The sequence below is a fragment of the Rhagoletis pomonella genome, unplaced genomic scaffold, assembly GCF_013731165.1.
Source record: "Rhagoletis pomonella isolate Grant_MI unplaced genomic scaffold, Rhpom_1.0 Rhpom_scaffold_00049, whole genome shotgun sequence".
Taxonomy (NCBI): domain Eukaryota; kingdom Metazoa; phylum Arthropoda; class Insecta; order Diptera; family Tephritidae; genus Rhagoletis; species Rhagoletis pomonella.
This window is the reverse complement of record NW_023458603.1, coordinates 31,099-50,273: the sequence shown is the minus strand read 5'-3', so window position 1 is coordinate 50,273 and position 19,175 is coordinate 31,099. Positions and strand designations below refer to the sequence as shown.

The 19,175-nt window shown below is 33.4% G+C and overlaps 1 pseudogene; it reads left to right on the top strand.

Moving 5' to 3' along the window:
* Positions 1-8,659: 8,659 nt before the first annotated feature.
* LOC118749789 overlaps positions 8,660-19,175 on the top strand; it is a 13,575-nt pseudogene continuing 3,059 nt past the window's right edge.

The following is a 19,175-nucleotide window of genomic DNA, read 5'->3' as shown; positions in this document are numbered from 1 at the left end:
AACAAGAGAAAAGAAAGGATACTACACAAAGAGGTTTGTAACTGCCGTTTTGAAGCATCTAGTCGATTCTATACATTTAATTGACACTGGTAAAGAATTCCACAGTCTGACAGCACTATCAAAGAACAATCTAGAGGCTGTTAATGTTTTATATCTGGGAACAATGATATTATGCGTGCGAGATGACTGAACAAAGCTCAATTTTTGAAAAAGATAGCCAGGCTGACGGTATCTTATTATTTTAAATAAAAATAAAATATTGCGGACAGTAAGGTAGTTTTCCAAGCTGAAACCAAGACAATTATTTACATACAACGAAATATGATCAAACTTTCGTTTAAAATATACAAATCTGGCAACATCATTGTTTAGAGCTAAATTTAATTTATTTTTAGATTCACAATTAAGATTACCATATATCAGCTCAAAGTAAGAAATCTGAGGAACGATAAGAGCCTTTACAAGTTTAAGTTTTACGTTAATTGGTAGACAGTAACATGTATACCATAGGTTTCTTGGAGTATAATATATCTTTGATATAGTGTAATTAATATGGTCAATGCAAGTTAAACGTGAGTTTATTTTAAATCCAAGGTTAGTGACTACCGATTGAAATTCGATCGCTGTACTGTCAAGCACAATAGGCGATAAACTACTCAGGTCAAAAGACTCGTGCGCTATAGGTAGTGCCTGAGTTTTGGCTGCGTTTAAAGAAAGGCCATTCGTTTTGGCCCAGAATGATATTCTTAATAGGTCATCATTTAATCTAAACACTAAATCTTCACCTAGACCAATAGGACGGGAGTAGTATATCTGAGTATCTTCAGCATACAGGTGTATAGAGGCATTTTGGCAGCAATGAACAATATCATTCACAAAAATAGCAAATAGTATCGGAACCAGAATTGATCCCTGCGGCACTCCAGACTTCTCTGCGCTGCGTTGCGAAAAGATATCTCCACATTGGACTTGTTGCAGCCTATTCGAAAGGTAGCTTTCCATCAATTTAATTGATGTTGCATGAAAACCGAAGTAGTGTTTTAGTTTCAAAAGCAGAATATTATGGTTTACTGTATCGAAAGCTTTGGAAAAGTCTAGAAGTACTAATATGGTGAGTAGTTTACTATCAAAAGCAGGGCGAAAGTCGTCCATAACCTTTACTATGGCTGTTGAGCAGCTGTGGTTAGGTCTAAATCCAGACTGAAACTCACTCAAGAGGTTGTTTTCATTCAGATGAAACACTATTTGATTGGAAATAAACTTTTCAAATACTTTTGATAGTGCCGGTAAAACACTGATAGGCCTATAGTTAGAGGCGGAGTCATGAAGGTTACTTTTGGGAATTGGGACAACATTTGCCACTTTCCATTGGTTTGGGAAGGTAGAAGAGGTTATGACAAAATTTATTATGTGAGTAAGTGAGGGAAACGCGTGAGGAAGAATCAGTTTTAAAAAACGCAAACTAATACCATCCACACCAACGGCATTCGATTTTATGGCATAGACACACTTTACAATTTCATGTTCAGTGGCAACATCGAACGTGAATTCATAGGCAGATTTAAAGGCTAAAGTTTGATTTATCTTATATGACGAAATATTTGTTTGCTTATTTGCACCTATAAAATATGAGTTCATCACATTGACATCAACGGTGCAGGTTTTCTTATCCTTAGCGCAGACTCCCATTGAATTTATATTTTTCCACATAACCTTGGAGGGAACGTTAGCATTAAATTTAGTTTCGAGATAGGCCTTTTTTGCCTGACGTAGGCTTGCAATTATTTCATTTCTTACATTTTTATATTGGTTCCAACGATCATCAGTGGGCTTCCGTTTCCAGTATTTGTAGGCCGTATTTCGCTTTTTATAAGGCTTAGAGTGGATTTGGTGAACCACGGCTTTCGCTTGTGAAAAATTTTAATATTTCTCATAGGCACATATTTTTCAAACAAAGATTTTAACCGCGTGTTGAAATGGTTTAGATTATTATCAACGTCTGAGAAGAACCAACAGGAGTCAATCCAGTGAAGCACTTTCTTCAAATAACTCAGTCCTGTTTACGTTTTTGTAATCCCTAAACGGTAAGTGGGTAATTGGTTTCACTTTGCAAAATTCTATACAGTATATTTTGCTTAGCTGCCCATCCTTCGCTGCCCTTTGCACGAAAAACTTGTGCACTTAACCGAAAAAAGCACTTAAGCGAATTTTCTTTACTACTTCAATGAGGAAGGTATCCGAATCCCTATGAAACCAAATAATGGAGGAGCACTTACCACGTAGAAATTACTGCAAGAGAATTTTTTTTCCGAATGGTATCTAATTATCTATATAACTACATAAAATAATTGCCGTTTTCGATGTTCTGCGAGATGAGCAAAATAAATAATAGCTTGTAAAATTAGGGTAAGTGTAGAGCCAGTGCAGGTAAACGTAATACTTTCTTTGATAATTGATAACAGTTGCAAATTTTTAAGGCAGGTATCGCTAATGTGCAGGTATGTTGAATGCAAGTATCGGAGCAGTTTCCTTATAAATGTTAAAGCACAAAGGCAGCAAAGCAAAATATACTGTATTATAACATAAAAACATCAATTCATGGTCAGACACACTAGCTAAGGGAAATTGGTCAATATGGTTTACATTACCAATTACACTTACGGCAAAAAGGTCCAACATGCTTGGCTTACACTCCGGTGCAAAGCGTGTTGCATATTTGTTGGCAATAGTAATGCCACTAGCATTAAAGCTGCTTAGTAAATGGGCGGTTGTAGGTGTTCTGTTCGACATTTTTAGCCATTTGAATCGTGTACTTTATTCTACTAGAATTCAATAGGCTACAAAACTGCATACTAAGAATTTAATTGAAAAACTCGAAATTTCAACGAAAATTTGTAGATTTTTTTTTTAAATTGCATAAATTTTTAAGGCAGTGTCACTCGATTGGTACATTTGTACAGATTTGTAAATTTTTATATTAGGCTATTGGTAAACAAAAATGGGAAAATTTTTTTTGTAGTCAAAATATTAGTGCAGTATTCGGAACACATCAAGATAACCAACCGTTCAGCTATGGGAAAACCAAAAAATAGTGCTTTTTACGCTGATTTCAACTATATAAATATAATTTCCCGCAATTAAAAAGTAAAGAAGATATAAAAGGTTAAAGAACATTTTTGTGATATTTTAACCTTTTATATCTTCTTTACTTTTTTAAGCCAGAAATATTAAAAAACAAATACCAAATAGAATTTTCCTTTTGGTGTACCCCAGTGATGTAGCCTTGGGAAAGGATGAGGTAACTAGAATTCCCTTTCTGTGTGGTAAACCTGGGGCTGCCGCCCCAGTGATGTCTATTATGGTTACTGGGTGTTTTATAAAAAAGTCTTGTATATAAAAATGTGTATATAAAAATGTCTTGTGCAAATGAATATTTAACATTTTTCAAGCGAAAAGACGCAAATGAGAATTGTGATTTTTGGCCATTTTTCTAAGGGATCCCTAGAGAACCATAGGGGACGTAGGTGGTCGGGGGTTGAATTTTTGTCAATCGCGGTTCATTCCCTCTCCAAACACGCCACGCCCACTTACCTTTCGTCCACCGCCCCTTTAACGAACGGCCATAATGGAAAGCCAACCCGTTTAATTAACTACAATATGCATTTGCACATACATGCATTTATATTTTTTATTATAACTGAATTCTGAAAACTCAAAAGCAAATCATAATATAATATGAGTACCAAATTAAAGGTAAAAACTTGCACTTTCTAAATAATATAAATTTTTTTAGCATTGCTTATGGACTTTTTTTAAAATAAGGTTATTTTATGAAAAAATTATCAATTTTTTTTTGTTTTATAATATTTTTGGCTTAAGTATATAAAAAAGCATACACCTTTTATATATCAGTTTGAAGACAAATTAATTGTCCTTATTTTGACATCATTACCTTTTGAATCAGTTTGGCAGTTTAGAAAATATTAATATTTTAAAATATCACAATTTTTTTGTTTTACCTTTTATATCTACTTTACTTTTTAATTGCGGCAAATAATATTGATATAGTTAAAATCAGCGTAAAAAGTGCTAGCAATCTGCATTTTTAGTTTTTCTGTAGCTGAACGGTTGGTTATCTTGATGTATGCCCAATATTCTATTGAAAAATTTCAATAAATTAATTTTCGTGATGGGGATAGTGAAAAATATTTTGGGTGTTCAAACAATTGGGATACGATTTACACCAAATTTTGGCAAATACCCAATCGTGTTACACTGCCTTTAAACTTGTATTTATACGGAAGTTGGTAAAGAACGAACTATAAAAAACTAACCGAAATTAAATAACAACAAAAATAATATTTTAAAACTTGTCAAAATTTGGTGCGGCTATAATTTTTTCGACTACTGTACATAAGTTGACTATGATTACTCGGTCGAGCATAATGCCACTCATATTTGACTTACAAACAAAATACGGGCAGGAATTTCAAGATTTCAACCCTGTTTTTATGAAAACTTTTATTTTTATCAGTATTTTTTTTTAAATCAAAATATGTTGAAATAAAAGTGAAACTAAAAAAAATTTTGCCACGCGCGCGAATTGTTGAGAGTTGGCCATCTTTCTGCATTGTGTTGGCGTTGGCGTTGCCCAACTTTGGTTATGTGGAGACTTTCATATAAATGCATGTATTCATAGTCAACTGTCGAATCGACGCCAACGCCCAAAGTTGTATGTAAACGGGCCTTAACACTCCTAACATTAATAAATATGTTAACATATGTGTGTATGTGCATGTTATGTAGCAGCTGCAATATTATCGACGCTTTTACGATCTAAAACCTTCACTGCTTCGCTGTCGGGATGCTTTCGTACATATATGTACCCACGAATTGAAAATGCACTCACCAAACGTTTCTGTATCTTCATTTGAGTTGCGTATTGCATTAGGTCAATATCGCGGAGAATTAAAGACTTGCGCCTAGATTTAAAAAAGCCAGCAATCGCTTTAAATAATAGCTCGACCCTATTAAGCTGGCATTTCAGGGTACTATTTTATATATATATAAGGAAATTTTGAAAGTTTGGGTGGGGGGGGCGGCTCGAGCACCCCCCTGCCCCTACCTGGGTACGCCCATGGGTACAATTGTACCTTTTTTCGACGTTTGATGACTTAAAGGTACATTAGGTACAGTCACTAGATTTTAGGTACAATCATCATTTGATCAGATGCATTTTTAGTATTTTTTTCCTTTACCGTGCTAATATATTTACTTATAGGCACGGGAAAAGCTTCGCCTTCATTTTGAAGAATAAACAATTATAAAGAAAAGTGGCCAATAGGAAGAAATTAAAAAAGTAATATTATGTATTATCTTAAACATTTTACATTGCATTTACAGCAGCCACTACGAAAAATTAACACTTTACTTAGCTATCCTAAAATTCGTAGTTTTTTTTTCTTCTATTGATTCAATGGCATTTACGGTCAAATGAGTGAAAACAAATTGTCAAATGGGTCTAAAAATGGTATTTTGATTGATTTAGATCAGAGTAGGCTTTCAGGCGTGTACATGCGCTGTTAAAGCGGCTATTTGTAACTTTTTGGCCCATATTTAATATCATGGATAAAGGAAAGAACGTTGTGTCAAAATATGTCGACAAATTTTGTTGTCAAAATATGACATAATGAAAACCAGTCTTTATTCGCTCATACAGTCCAGTGTCTAGGATGTCTTCAAATTTCATATTTTCTATAGATGAGAACTATAGCTATCTGACCCATATTGGCTTTTTTATTTCTGAAAATACATACATACATATATTTAAAATACTTTCGAAGTTACTTACGGCAATTTGATTATTTTCTCTAGACTTGCTGCACCTTTTAAAAGGAATCGGATAAATTAGCAGACTTTTCCTGTTGTTTTATAAAAAGCTGGATAAAGAAATATGTTTTAAAGTGTATGTTTTTAAAGTGTGTTTTTTGTTTTTTTTTTCGCTAATATTTTCAGTAGACAAAAACAACGCTTCTACGATTCCCATTAGACTATATTCTATAGATATAGGCCCAGTTAATAAACACCTTAGCATGTGTAAAGTAAATCCGTCTTTTGTATTCCTGTTACAAGGGGCTGTCCATATATTACGTAAGACCTTTCGGGTAATTTTCGAGATATTCTTCAAACCGGTTTTTGTCCACCACCTATTACTCTTTGTTGTCAATCAATGTTGACAGTACCTTCTCCGACAGAAGTACAAGAAAATAATCATTTCATACCATTATTCCTAAGAATGGCACTGAAAGTGACTATTCCGTGCACTTACAAAAGTATACCTTATGATTTTTTTTGTCCCTCAGTGAATGACCAACTTGAGGAGAGAATATGCAATGTATGTGGTAAGTACTTTGCATCAAATAAGGCAATAAGCATTCCCTAAAAGCTTCACTTGATCTTTTCTGAGCCTCAGCGTCGAAGAGCAAAGAGGATAATTTCACGACGCGGGCGAGAGCTCATATGTGTCATCACAGAAAATGAAACAGAGGATATTATTGAGTGGGTGAATCAAGAAGAAATTTAAGTGGACTGTGAAAATGAAATACCTTTGAGTGAAAAAGAAGTACGACATATCCCTGTGGCTACTCCTCTTTCAGATTGGCTGGCTGGACCGTGGACCACAGAAACCGAAAACAAAGAAAGACTAGTATAACTATGTAATGAAGTTTTTAAGACTGACTAGGCATACATCCTATATTTCGTCGCTCGAATAAAGAAACAGTGTAAATGCCACATACACTATTATTCGATAATTGCACCATTGGATAGACAATCCTTTAATCTATTAGAAAAATCAAAACAGGCGAAAACTCCCTTACGTAATATATGGACAGCCCCTAAATAAAATTTATAAAAAAAAACTACAAATGAATGATGTAACTTTTTTTAGGTACAATCTGTCTCATTTAGGTACATTTATTTTATGATATTAGGTACAATCTGAAATTTCCATTTTTCATCCCTGGTGAGAACGTTTTTGTTTTGTTCGCCATTTTCGTCGCGCAGTTTTTCCAGCGCACTCACTCTTTCATCAATAGTTTTAATTGCTGATTTGAGGTTACTTAGCTCAGCGGAGACTTCACCAATTTTTTGCATTACGCGCTCTTTACTCTCGTTCAATTTTTGGATAATGCTCTCCATAAATGTTTCCAATGTATTTTCCATTATCGCCAACAAACGAACCGTTGTTGGGCTGCTTGCTCCTTTGGATTGTTTTTGTACTGGAGTTTGTTGTGGAGAGGAGACATTGCGGGCGCTTTTCCTTTGTTGTGACACATTTGCTCACTGAATAAACTTGTGTTGTCTCAATATTTTATATTTTCATAAAATTACTTTTTTTAAGAGACTGAGCCACAATTAAAAAAAAAAATTCTCCCCTTTTTATAAGTTAGCCTCCGAAATCGAGATGTGGGCCTTCGAAGTTCGAAATTGGAACTGTGGTAAAAAATTATTTTTAATTATTGTATGTAAACAACTAAAAAAGTAAAAATATGGACGTGATCCGCCTTTTGCTCTTATTGAAACGGTATATAACTTTTTTTGGGTGCAAACTTATATTACAGGTGCTATAAGGGGTCAAAGGTCAGATCTTCAAAAATTTAAAAACCTTATATTTCAGAAAATTTGCTTTGTGGTGGAACTAGAATTTTTTGCTAAATTTTGTTTTACAAAAAAATTTCAATAAAAAAAAACTTGCATTTTTAAAGAAATTTACAATTTTTTGGACAAAAAACCGCGGTAAAAAAAAATTCTTTTACACATTGGTTACCAGCAACCATAGCAAAAACGTGGTGGAATTGGAACAAAATACTGAGAAAAAATGTTACACTTGAGGAATTTCGCCCCATACATATAACTACACAGGGATTATGCTGCAAGAAATTAATTTGTATTCGAAAACACAAGCTCCCAATTAACGTTTTTGATAGTATCATAATCCACTACTTCAGATTGAAACAACGGATAATTACGTGCAACAGTTGCTTAATTTAATTTTTATAATTTTAATTTTTTTGGCAATTGGGATAATTTACAAATGAAAGTAATTAAAAGAAAGACACTTGCAAGGCAGCATTCTAATTTACTTTCCTAAACAAATATTGCCTAATATTCTGGAACACGAATGCATTTGGATGTATTCAAAATAAACTACGATAAGGAAACAGGTGTTAAATCTTTTATCTTTTTGTATGTACTAACCCCCTCTTTGATAACGCTTTTTTGACTTGTTTCTTCTCACAAGTTACTCATACGTAATGACGAACCCTAAGGCAGCGGACCCTATAGGAAAGATTTTCACTAACAATTATTTTATAAGCAAAAAGTTTTAGTAAATGATAGATCGAGCGAGATGATTTTTTTTTATTTTCTTATCATTTTATATATTATTATTATTTCCTACATATGTGCTTATGTATACCTGGGATGAAAAATTAAAATCTAAATGCTTGCAAATTCCTGTCCAGACCCAAAAATCAGTAAAAGTTCCAAGAAAATACCCTAAGACAAGAAAAATGTTGCATAAACCAGCAAAATTTTGAAATTTTCCGAGGAAAGTCCCACAAAATCTCGAAAAACTTTCGAAAATTCGCAAAAGAAAATGTCGAAGTTTAGTGAAAAGCTGTGGTAAATAATGAGAACCTAAAAAAATTGTACAGTTCGAATAACTCGAAAAAATCTCAAAACTTTTCAAATAAAATATTTAACCTCGAAAAAATCACAAAATTTTACCATAAAACCAAAACGAAAATTGCGAGGATTTTCGAAGATATTTCCACAAATACCAAAAAAACACGAAAAATCTTAAAAAATAGGGAAATCATGAAGTTTATGGTTAAAATCTTAAAAACTACGTTCACCCAAACAAGACTGGAAAAATTTCAAATAAGCCAGAAAAATCTCAAGTTTAAAAACAAACTTTTATTGTATGTATTAAAAAAACTGAACAAATAACCAAGTCCCAAAAATAACTCAAATAAGGGAAATCTTAAAGTTTTGTTTTTAAATCTGAGAAAAAAACGATCACCCAAGAAATAAATTAATGACAAGGAATTTTTTGAAGAAACCAGAAAAATCTCGAGCGAATTTCGGAGAATCGCAAAAAATATCGAAATTCTTGAAAAACCTTAGCGAATTACGAAGCCAAAAATATATCCCAAAAAATCCGCAATGACAAGATATTTTTTGAATAAACCAGAGAAGTCTGGAAAATATCGAGAAAAATCGGGAAAAATATTCCCAAAGGCATCAAAAATATTAAAAAAAAAAATGGGCAAAAAGAAAATAAAACTAAAACAATGTTTGAAAAATCGATAAATGCCCGAATAAAACCGGAAAGTCACAAAGAATTTCTAATAAACTAGAAAAGCCTCGAAAACAAAACAAGATGGTAATGCATAAAATGTTGTTGTGTTGGATATTCTTTTCTAAAAAAAAATATATATAAAAAAAAAAATCGAAAAAGTTTGCCTACAAAATGGAAAGCAAAAATAACGTGGTTTGGTAACGAAATGCTACCTTGAAGCTAAGGTAAGTGTAGCTTCGGAAAACCAGCTTTCAAAAGCCGCATTATTTTCACGGGTACCAATGTCAAATTTAGACACTGAGGTACATATGGACTATAAATAATCAAGTAGTTGAAATTAGCCAAAGAATCAACTTTAAAATATTAAAAGTAAACGTCGAAAAATACAAATCCATTTGGGTAATTTTCAACTAGTTGCAAGCTAGACCACATCCAAGCACTTAGCGTGAGGAACTACAAACACATGCCAAACACTTCGAAAACTTAACTTTGTTTCCAAATTAATGTTATTTTAGCTGATTTCCAAATTACCATCATGCCACTCCGACGTTAAATTACGGTTTTCCTACAGGGATGCTTACGACTAATTAGCCCTCCTGCTACATAAGTGTTAAAAATTAATATTGAACTGCGAAAATGCGACAAAGCGACAACAACTTGTAATAAGTATGTAACTATCAAAACAAAAGTAAAAGTGTGCTTAAGCGACAAAATGATCACAGATATGCTTGTAAATATTGACATTACACTAAGCATTAGATAAAGCAATTGTTCGCGAGCCTGTGTGAGTGAGTATACGTACATAGTATGTATATCTTTTTATACCTTTCATGAGCATGAAATGGTATTATAACTTTGGTCCGATGTTTGTAAGTACCAGAACAAAAAGAGATAGACCCATTAAAATGTATACTTATATGATCAGAACGTCGAGCTGAGTTGATTTATCCATGTCCGTCTGTCCGTCTGTCCGTCTGTTTGTATGCAATCTAGTCTCTCAGTTTTCGAGATATCCGGATCAAATTTGGTAGGTGGGTGTATTTTTATAATGTATTAATTATTTGTCGGAACCGGAAGAATCGGACCACTATAACATATAGGTCCCATACAACTGATTGTTCAGATATGAGATTTTTCGTTATAACTTCTCCATTTATGCAGCTACGAACATGAAATTTTGCAGCACTTGCACCCATTATCAACAGAATGCTTACAGTGAAAATTACAAAGATCGGGTCACTATAACCTATAGCTCCCATACAACTGATTGTTCAGATATAAAATTTTTCGTTATAACTCCTCCATTTATATAGCTAGGAACAGGAAATTCCGCACTGTTTTCAATAATTATCAACAGAAAACTTACAGTGGAAATTAAAAAGATCGGATAACTATAACCTATAGCTCCCATACAACTGATTGTTCAGATATGAGATTTTTCGTTATAATTCATCCATTTATGTAGCTAGGACCATGAAATTTCGCGCTGTTTTCACTCATTATCAGCAGAAGACTTACAGTAAAAATAACGAAGATCGGGTCACTATAACCTGCAGCCCCCATACAACTGATTGTTCAGATATGAGGTCTTTTATCATATCTCCTCCATTTATGCAGCTAGGAACATGAAATTGCGCACCGTTTTCACTCATTATTAACAGAATACTTACAGTGAAAATAACAAGGATCGGATGACTACAACATATATCTTCCATACATCTGATTGTTCAGATATGGGATTTTACTGTAAAACTCCTTTATTTGAACAGCTGAAACCGATAAATTTCGTAAGATAAGGTAAGGTAAGCACATAAATAACTGTTTGTTGTTATTTTCAATATTGAAACTTTTTTAATAATTTTGTATCCTTCTAGCGCCTGCTTGTCAGTCATTTTGCTAGCATCCACCCAAATGGTGGCCAGTCAAGTTTTCAATTTGGGCCGTTGCCCCCGCACTATCACCACGGTGCAAGACTTTGAGGCATCTAAAGTAAGTAGTCTTGCATGCAAATATGGTCGCATTATCAGATAATATATGTGCATTAGGGTGGTGCTTAGAAACTCAAATGAACTATTTTTTTTCAGCCTCACCCCTCAATCGGTAATACCATGGTCACAGATATCACATATAAATTTTGGTCCCGATTGGAGACGATTAAGGCGTGTCCCACAGGGGGCATACTACAGATTCTTCTATAGAGACTCAAAAAATTAAAATTATTTTTTTTCTAATACCCAAAATTGATACTAACATAGTTGAAGATATAACATAGGTATAAATTTTGGTCCCGATTGGTCGGTTAAGACATGTCGAAAAGGGGTCAAATGCCAAATGCTTCTAAGGCCTCAAAAAATTAAAAATATTTTTTTTATGGTATTATCGATTTTGGGTATCCATATAGGAATTTGAACTCTCACCCTGCTCAGGAAATCTGATTTAAAACTTTACTTTCTACATACAAGGACCACCCTATTGTACATATAGCTATGTACGTATGAAATGAGAGTTCAAGAGCAGGGTAATTAATAAGGAGGTAAAGTAAGAGCGCGCCCAAAATCGTTTTCACAGACGGTTAAGGTGGCAATTGGGGAGAAGAGGAAGAAATGAATGTAACAAATGTTTTTAAAAAGGGATGCCACGCAAAATTTTTAAAGGGCTTGATATACATTTTTTTTAAATTCATACATACATTGTTTTCCATACCGTTGTTTTCTACTCATTTATAGCTAATAAAGAAAAAGTTTGACACTTTAAAGATATTTCCTGTCATTCCGCCAGGGTTGCCACCCTGTCTTAATTCGTTGGATATCTGAGACATTTTTTTCCAAAAACCTATTTTTCATCTTCTTTCTATATAGGCAATAAAGTAAGAAATTATTCTTGGAGTTGCCACACTTTTTTAAATTTTCGACTATGTATAAATTAAATTTTTGTGTCAAATACGTATTTTTCCCCTTCCTATAATAAATATATTTATCAAGCTATAATTTTGATATTTTGAAAGTATTGCCGTTGAAAAAATCTGCATACTTTTACTATGATATTAACTAATAGTTTTTAATGTTGAGAGAGGAAGTAATAAAACAAAAATATTTTGAAGGCGCTGCGAAACACGCGGGGTATTTACTAGTTGAAGATATGATTTTCTAATGAAAGATTTCATGGGACATCCGTATTATAATAATTAGCTTACTTTATCGATTTTTAAAAAAGGTGGCAGCTCGCTTCAAAAATATTTTCGACCGTAAATTTCGTTAAACCCCTTTAGTTTGATACCTGCATTGTAATAGTAAATTTATTCTATAATTTCAATTGAATACACTTTTTAAACAGGTGGCAACGCTCCTCTAAAATATTTTGGGCAGCTAACTTTGCTAAATTTTTTTAGTTTAGTACCCGTATTGCAATTTTTAATATACCGTAGCAAATAAATTAAATTAAAATGTTTAAACAGGTGGCAACCTTCTACAAAAATATTTTCGGCATTCAGTTCAATTCACGGACGGTCAGGCAGTCAACATTCTAAAAAGTATTGATTTGGTTTCTGTTGCTCTAATAAAGACCCCGGATTGATTTTTCTTTTATATATTTATGGCCTTATCCATAAATTATTCTAAATTAATAAATTGTTTTTTTTTTTTACCGTACCTGGGTCTTTGGAATGAATATGCCAAATATCCTTTTATCTTTGAAGCCGGCGGTAGATGCATCCAAACTCAGTATGGTGCTTTAGCTGGTGATTAGGTTTCGGTGCTCAACACACAAACTACAAAACTGTGAGTTAATTCAGCTGTGTTCAGTTCTTCTTCACTTAAGTGTTCTTAATTGTTTGGTTGCTCTCTCTTTCCAAAGCAATGTAAGACAATCAATTGAAGGAATCGCAACAGTCGAAGGACCTGGCAAACTCTCCGTTCGGTTCAATGGCTTAGCCGGTGAGTATAAATAATATTTGTAGTTATAATAATGTCGAGTTGCCATTATGCCGGATTTCCACTGTGCTTTAAATGACAAAGAATTAATGTATTTTATGTACATGAAAAAACAAAAAATTGTTCGTAGAAATGGCATAGGATTCTAGAAAATCAATATTTCTCGATCGCAAAATTCTTTTTATCTTCAGGAGACTTTTAGTAATACTACCCAATTGTTTATTTAACCATTTTTTAATATTAACTTTTTTATAAGTATTCCAAAAAATACACTGATAGACCCATACAAAGTATTAAAAAATGGCAAAATAAACAATTTGGTATTATTACTGGAAATCTCCTGGAGAGAAACAGAATTTTCCGATCGAAAAATATTGATGTTCAAGAAAAAATTTTTTTTTTTTTTTATATAAAATAAATGGAAAATTTTGAGCGCCTTATGCGACCTCTACATAAATATTTTAGTGATTTTTAAATAAAAAACAGGGGTATACTTTTTCTAGATAGGGAACAATCCTAGGGGTTGAGAGCACTAAAGTTCGGACTTCACTTTTTCGCGTGCATTTTTGTGCCACCCTAGTGTAGATACACACTTATGCAATTAAATAGGAATGTAAACGCTTTTTACTACGCATATTCTAGCATTGCATAGAGGTGCAGTACTGTAAATATGTACACACATATAATTATTGTCTTGGCATAAATATTGTTTAGATATAAAGAAAGTCTAACTTGAGGATACATATGACATTTGTATAGTTTTTAAATTTAAAGGTAGTTTCAAGTAGTCATGGTATTGGTGGAGTAATGATTAAATGAATATTATTCTAATTAGCAAAACTTTGATTTTTATTTTTTTTACAGAGGTTGTCTGGTCGCGCGAAATTTGCCACTGAGTCCCTTGGAAATAACCGATCAATTGGATTGCGAATAATTTGAAGCGAAACAAATTTGGCATATTTCGAATATGAAAATGAGACTCGGACTAACGAAAAACATGTTGGCTTAGTAAAAATCTGTAGATAAATGTGTAAATATTTATGTAAATATTGTTGAAAATAAAATATAGCAAGTAAATACATGTTGAAAAAAGCTATGCAAAAACTTAATTTTTTTTTTAACGGAGGACATTTGAATCCAGGGGGAATACACTACTAGTTCGCCTTTTTTAAATGCATAATTTAATGTTTCGTAACTTTTAATTAAATAAACCGATGCAAAATTCTTTGTTATCAAGGACAGGATTGCCACTGACGAAAAAAAAATATTTACCATTCATATGAAAAAAATCTACCGAACCTGGGAAACTTCTACCAATAACTTTTTTAAATAAAAAAACACTTTTTTTAAATTATTTTAATAAAAGCTATAGTTTTGTTATTTTTTAGTTATTTCAGTAAGAATTAAAATTGTTTTTAAGGAACTTTTTATTTGACTAATTATATTGTATTTGAGATCATATTTATGGCATATTGTCAGTTTCCTTCCCACCAACGCGAAAGTGGTGAAACTAAATGCCCGCAACGAAACTTCATTATTTGAAAAAACTTCAACGGGAGTTTAATATTGTAGGCAAACACAGTGACTCAAAAAACACTTGGTGATTTTTTTAATATTCACAATTTTTTCTAGTAAAATTTTTCTTTTTTGTATACGAATTTTTGTTTTTGTTATTTTATGGCCTTGTAACAATTATATTCAACAATTTTTATTGAGCTTGAGGCCGTTTTTAATGAAAAACTTATTGTGGAAAAGCAACAATAATTTGAAAAAATGGTAGAAGTGATAGCTATTCCGGAAATCACCACATTTCCTCATCAGAGCGTAGGCAACTGGCTGAGTCAGTGGGATCGTCGGTTCGAATCCTACTGAAAGAAGCCTGATGAGGAAATGTGGTGATTTCCGAAATAGCTATCACTTCTAAAATTTTTTCAAATTATTGTTGCTTTTCCACAATGAGTTTTTCATTAAAAATGGAATTTGGAAAATGGTATTTTACTACATAGATACATTTTAACATTTAATTTCGCTCAGACATTTATTTTAACAATTTTCCCACTTTTTTGAAAACTACTTAGGCCGGGACATGACAACTGTCGTAGGCCGTAAAATAAAAATTCTAGCTAACTTTTACAAATTCTCCGAGTGTTTTTTATTACTGAATGGGTATACTTTCAGAAAATGTTAACAAAGTTCTGACTGGGATAGGCTTCTGTGGATATTCTAAACCCAAAATCAAACCGTCAAGTTGTAATCAAAAAGCTTAAACAGATGGCAGCGTTGATCCCGATTCACTCGGTCTTAATCCGGATAAACTGCAGCTAATTACCTAGTTGATCCGGATCAACGCTGCCGTCTGTTTATGCATTATAGTTTGCAATGTTACCAAATAGAGTTATAATTTTTAAACTGCACTGACAAAAATTAAAATTTTTACTTAGACACTTAAAACCCAGTGGAACTTGAAGCGCTCTGTGCAAAAATGTTTTCCCTTTGCTCTGTGTCTTATTTTTCTGATTAGCCATATCCGTGTCACAATGTCACGTAATTGATTTTTATCACTTATTTAACTGTGAATTCATTATTAATGTCGAAAATAATTATTCAATCTGTGAATGGGACAATTGTAGCATAACGAGTAGTATTCCTTTGAAGTTGGTTTATAGTAAAAGTGATTGCACTGACAATCATTTCGGCTATGGAAATATCAGCTTGCAAATGTAGACATACTACGTCCGTAATAAGTATAAATATATTTACATATTTACGCTGTACTTATACAATAGAAATTTGTAAAACGAGATCCATTGATAGCTATCGTTTCTTTCCAAATTGTTTATAATAAATACATAGATCTTTTTTATTAATCATTTTGGTTTTATTTGATTATGTGTTTAATCAATTATATTGACGTTACGCGGCTAGACATTTAAGGCATTTTGATGTTGTTGCTATTGCTCTTTATTGAATGTGACTATAAATTATGCGCAAGTCGCATGAGGTGCTTTCAGTTGTTTTCCGGCCGTGGTGCGTTCAACTTTTCAATTTTGAAACATAATTAGCCAGGCTAGTTACAGAACTGTTTATTGTATTATTTTGACGCAACTAGGTGTAGATGTGAAAATTTTTTGTTTTAATCCAAGGATCATCGTCTTTACAGTGAAAAAAAAAATAAAAAATATTAATAAGCGAAAAGAGTAATGAAAATAAAAACTCAAACAAATATTATACATTAGTTTACCGGCCGTGTTTTTCTGCATCTCACAGTGAAATAAAACGAAAAGTACTTAAAAAAAAATTGGAAGACAAATTTAAATAATTGAACACAATGCATTTCAAGATTCAAATAAGGTAATTTAAAAAGTCACATATCCAACAAGTTCTTAAAAAGTGTGGAAGTGGACTCAAAATTTATGACTTCTTAGAATGTATGCTAAAAGGCAGAGAGGAATACAAAATTGTCAGAAGGTGAAATGAATCCAGGGATTTATTTTATAGTTATATTAGATTTGAGAAGGTTAGGTGCAATAGGTATTATTTATAGGACACTCTGAGAGTTAAGATCTTTTTCCACTGAAAATTACTGGTTGCTCAGCATTTAGTTGTTTTTCCAGCGTGGTAAAGACTTTACGCGTTGTGGGTTCGTAGATTGAGTAAGTGTTCTGATTTCACTAAGGGATGGTTTTCACTCTGCCATATTTTGACGGAAAAATTTACCGGCATATTTTGACACAATTTCATCTCCTTGTTCCATACCTTTACCGATTATATTATGAGCCAAAAACGGACACATACAAATCGGGTATCGGGACAGCGCATGTACACAACTGAAGTACTATTCTGATCTAAGCCAATCGGTAAACCGTTTTTTAGTCCCATTCGACATTGTCTTTTCGCTCATTTGTCGACGAATGCTCCAATTTAACATAAGGAAAACCAGCCATGCGTATTTCCTAACTACTTCAAAACATTTAATAAAAAGTTTTATTATTTTATATGCTGATCAATTTTGCCTAGATTTTTAATGTTTTTGTAGGTTTGGTTGATCTATAATGGGCAAGTGCTAGTGACAACTGTCGGTTTCTACTTAACTTTATGACCAAAGTTTCGCTAATTTCCTTAGCTTCATCAGGAGCTGCCATAAAAATTTTTATATAATTTTATTCTGTCAAACGCACGCGTACGTACATATATGAATGCTATGGAGATACCCCTTAAGTTCTTAACACACAACTTTAGTGTTAAATAGCTTTCGGCGGTAGGCGCGGTAGTTTGTGAAAAGTTAAGAAATATGTAACTAAGACGCTTACTATTAATATCCATTTTGACATGAATGGTGGGGCTATCGCTATGGTTCTCCGAAAGCGTATTGACTTCGAATTTCCCATATGTCAGACAAATCATAAAATCGAAAACGCGAAAAATCCAAAAACGGCAATACTCTCTCAAGCCTCGACCACTATAACAGCGTGAGCACTTGTTAACCCTCCGACTACAGGTGACGTGAAATGTGATTAACCATATGTTATGGTGTGACCAACCACAAAGTATTTTATACGTACATAGGACTACCCAAACAAAGTTATTGGATATACCAAAAGAGTTACAGTGCTTATTTAATACAAAAATAACAATCAAGGATTGTTGCATAAATTACTGGTAAATTTATTGAATTTATATATCTAGATAAGCTTGTCCCTCAATAGTTGACGTTAGGCTCAACTAACAGGAACCATACGAAGCCTGTTAGTTGAGTCTCACAAAATATGCCATTCCAACTGGATCGGTCCTTAGGAAGAGGGGTCTCGTTGGAGTCGTGAGGTGGCTTTCTGCATGCCGGGCACTCATTGGTCACACCTGCATTTATCCCACTCAGAAAGGAGTTCATCCTGCTGCAGTAGCCAGAGCGTAGTGGGATGCGAGTCTCCCGAGTCTTCCGAGGTTCATGAAGCTCTGCTTCGTCTACGTCAGGTGGCTGTGTTCCCGAAACGGCATTCACAGGTCGGGAGGTGGTGTAAGTCGAGTTTGGACGATGTCTTATGAACCCTGGACTTCGTCCGTTAGTTTGTTTAGATGCCTTCTGACGTGCCTAGACGAGAGCTCTGTGGCAAGTTGGTGTTTTTTCGGGCGCCCATGTCTTTGTCTTTGTACCGGGATGGCGACCACGCGGACGCTGAATAATTTTGGATGTGTAACACATCTTGATTGAATGTGAATTCTTAAACATTTCTACATACATGCATATCTTTTACTTATTAGTCTTAATATTTTTAGTTTCTGCGCAGCATTTATGCTATTAATCTCCCAACTGGTAGTGGCACAAGTACCATTTCCACGCAGTTGTCCAGAGGTGAAAGTGCCCACAGATTTTAATGCTGATGCGGTAAGTAAATTACATGCATTAATACATGCATAAAAAAAAAACAAGAAATAATTTCAAAAAATTTTAATCTTTTCAGACATGGGCACCTGGTATGAATATGCCAGATATCCGCATATCTTTGAAATCGCTAAACGTTGTATGTCTGCGCGTTACAGCAATAAAGGCAACAACACAATTGGTGTATTGAATACATCGATTAATACAATGTGAGTACATATGAGATTTTTAGTTCGGTTTTAAACCTTTTTACAAATTAAGGTTCACATAAACTGGAAAATCGTATTTGCCGCATTTCCACAGAATATTAAGCATTACGAGCATTTCAATCACAAATTCGGGCTTGAATGACTCAAATTTTTTATAATTTCAATAACTAGTGGCAGTTCGGCATTAGAGTGGGAAATAAACCAAATTTTTAAATCTTTTTGTTTCTTTTTCTTACGGTTTGTTTTATAGAAATGTTTCGAATTTGTATGTATATTATGATGAATTTTTTTTT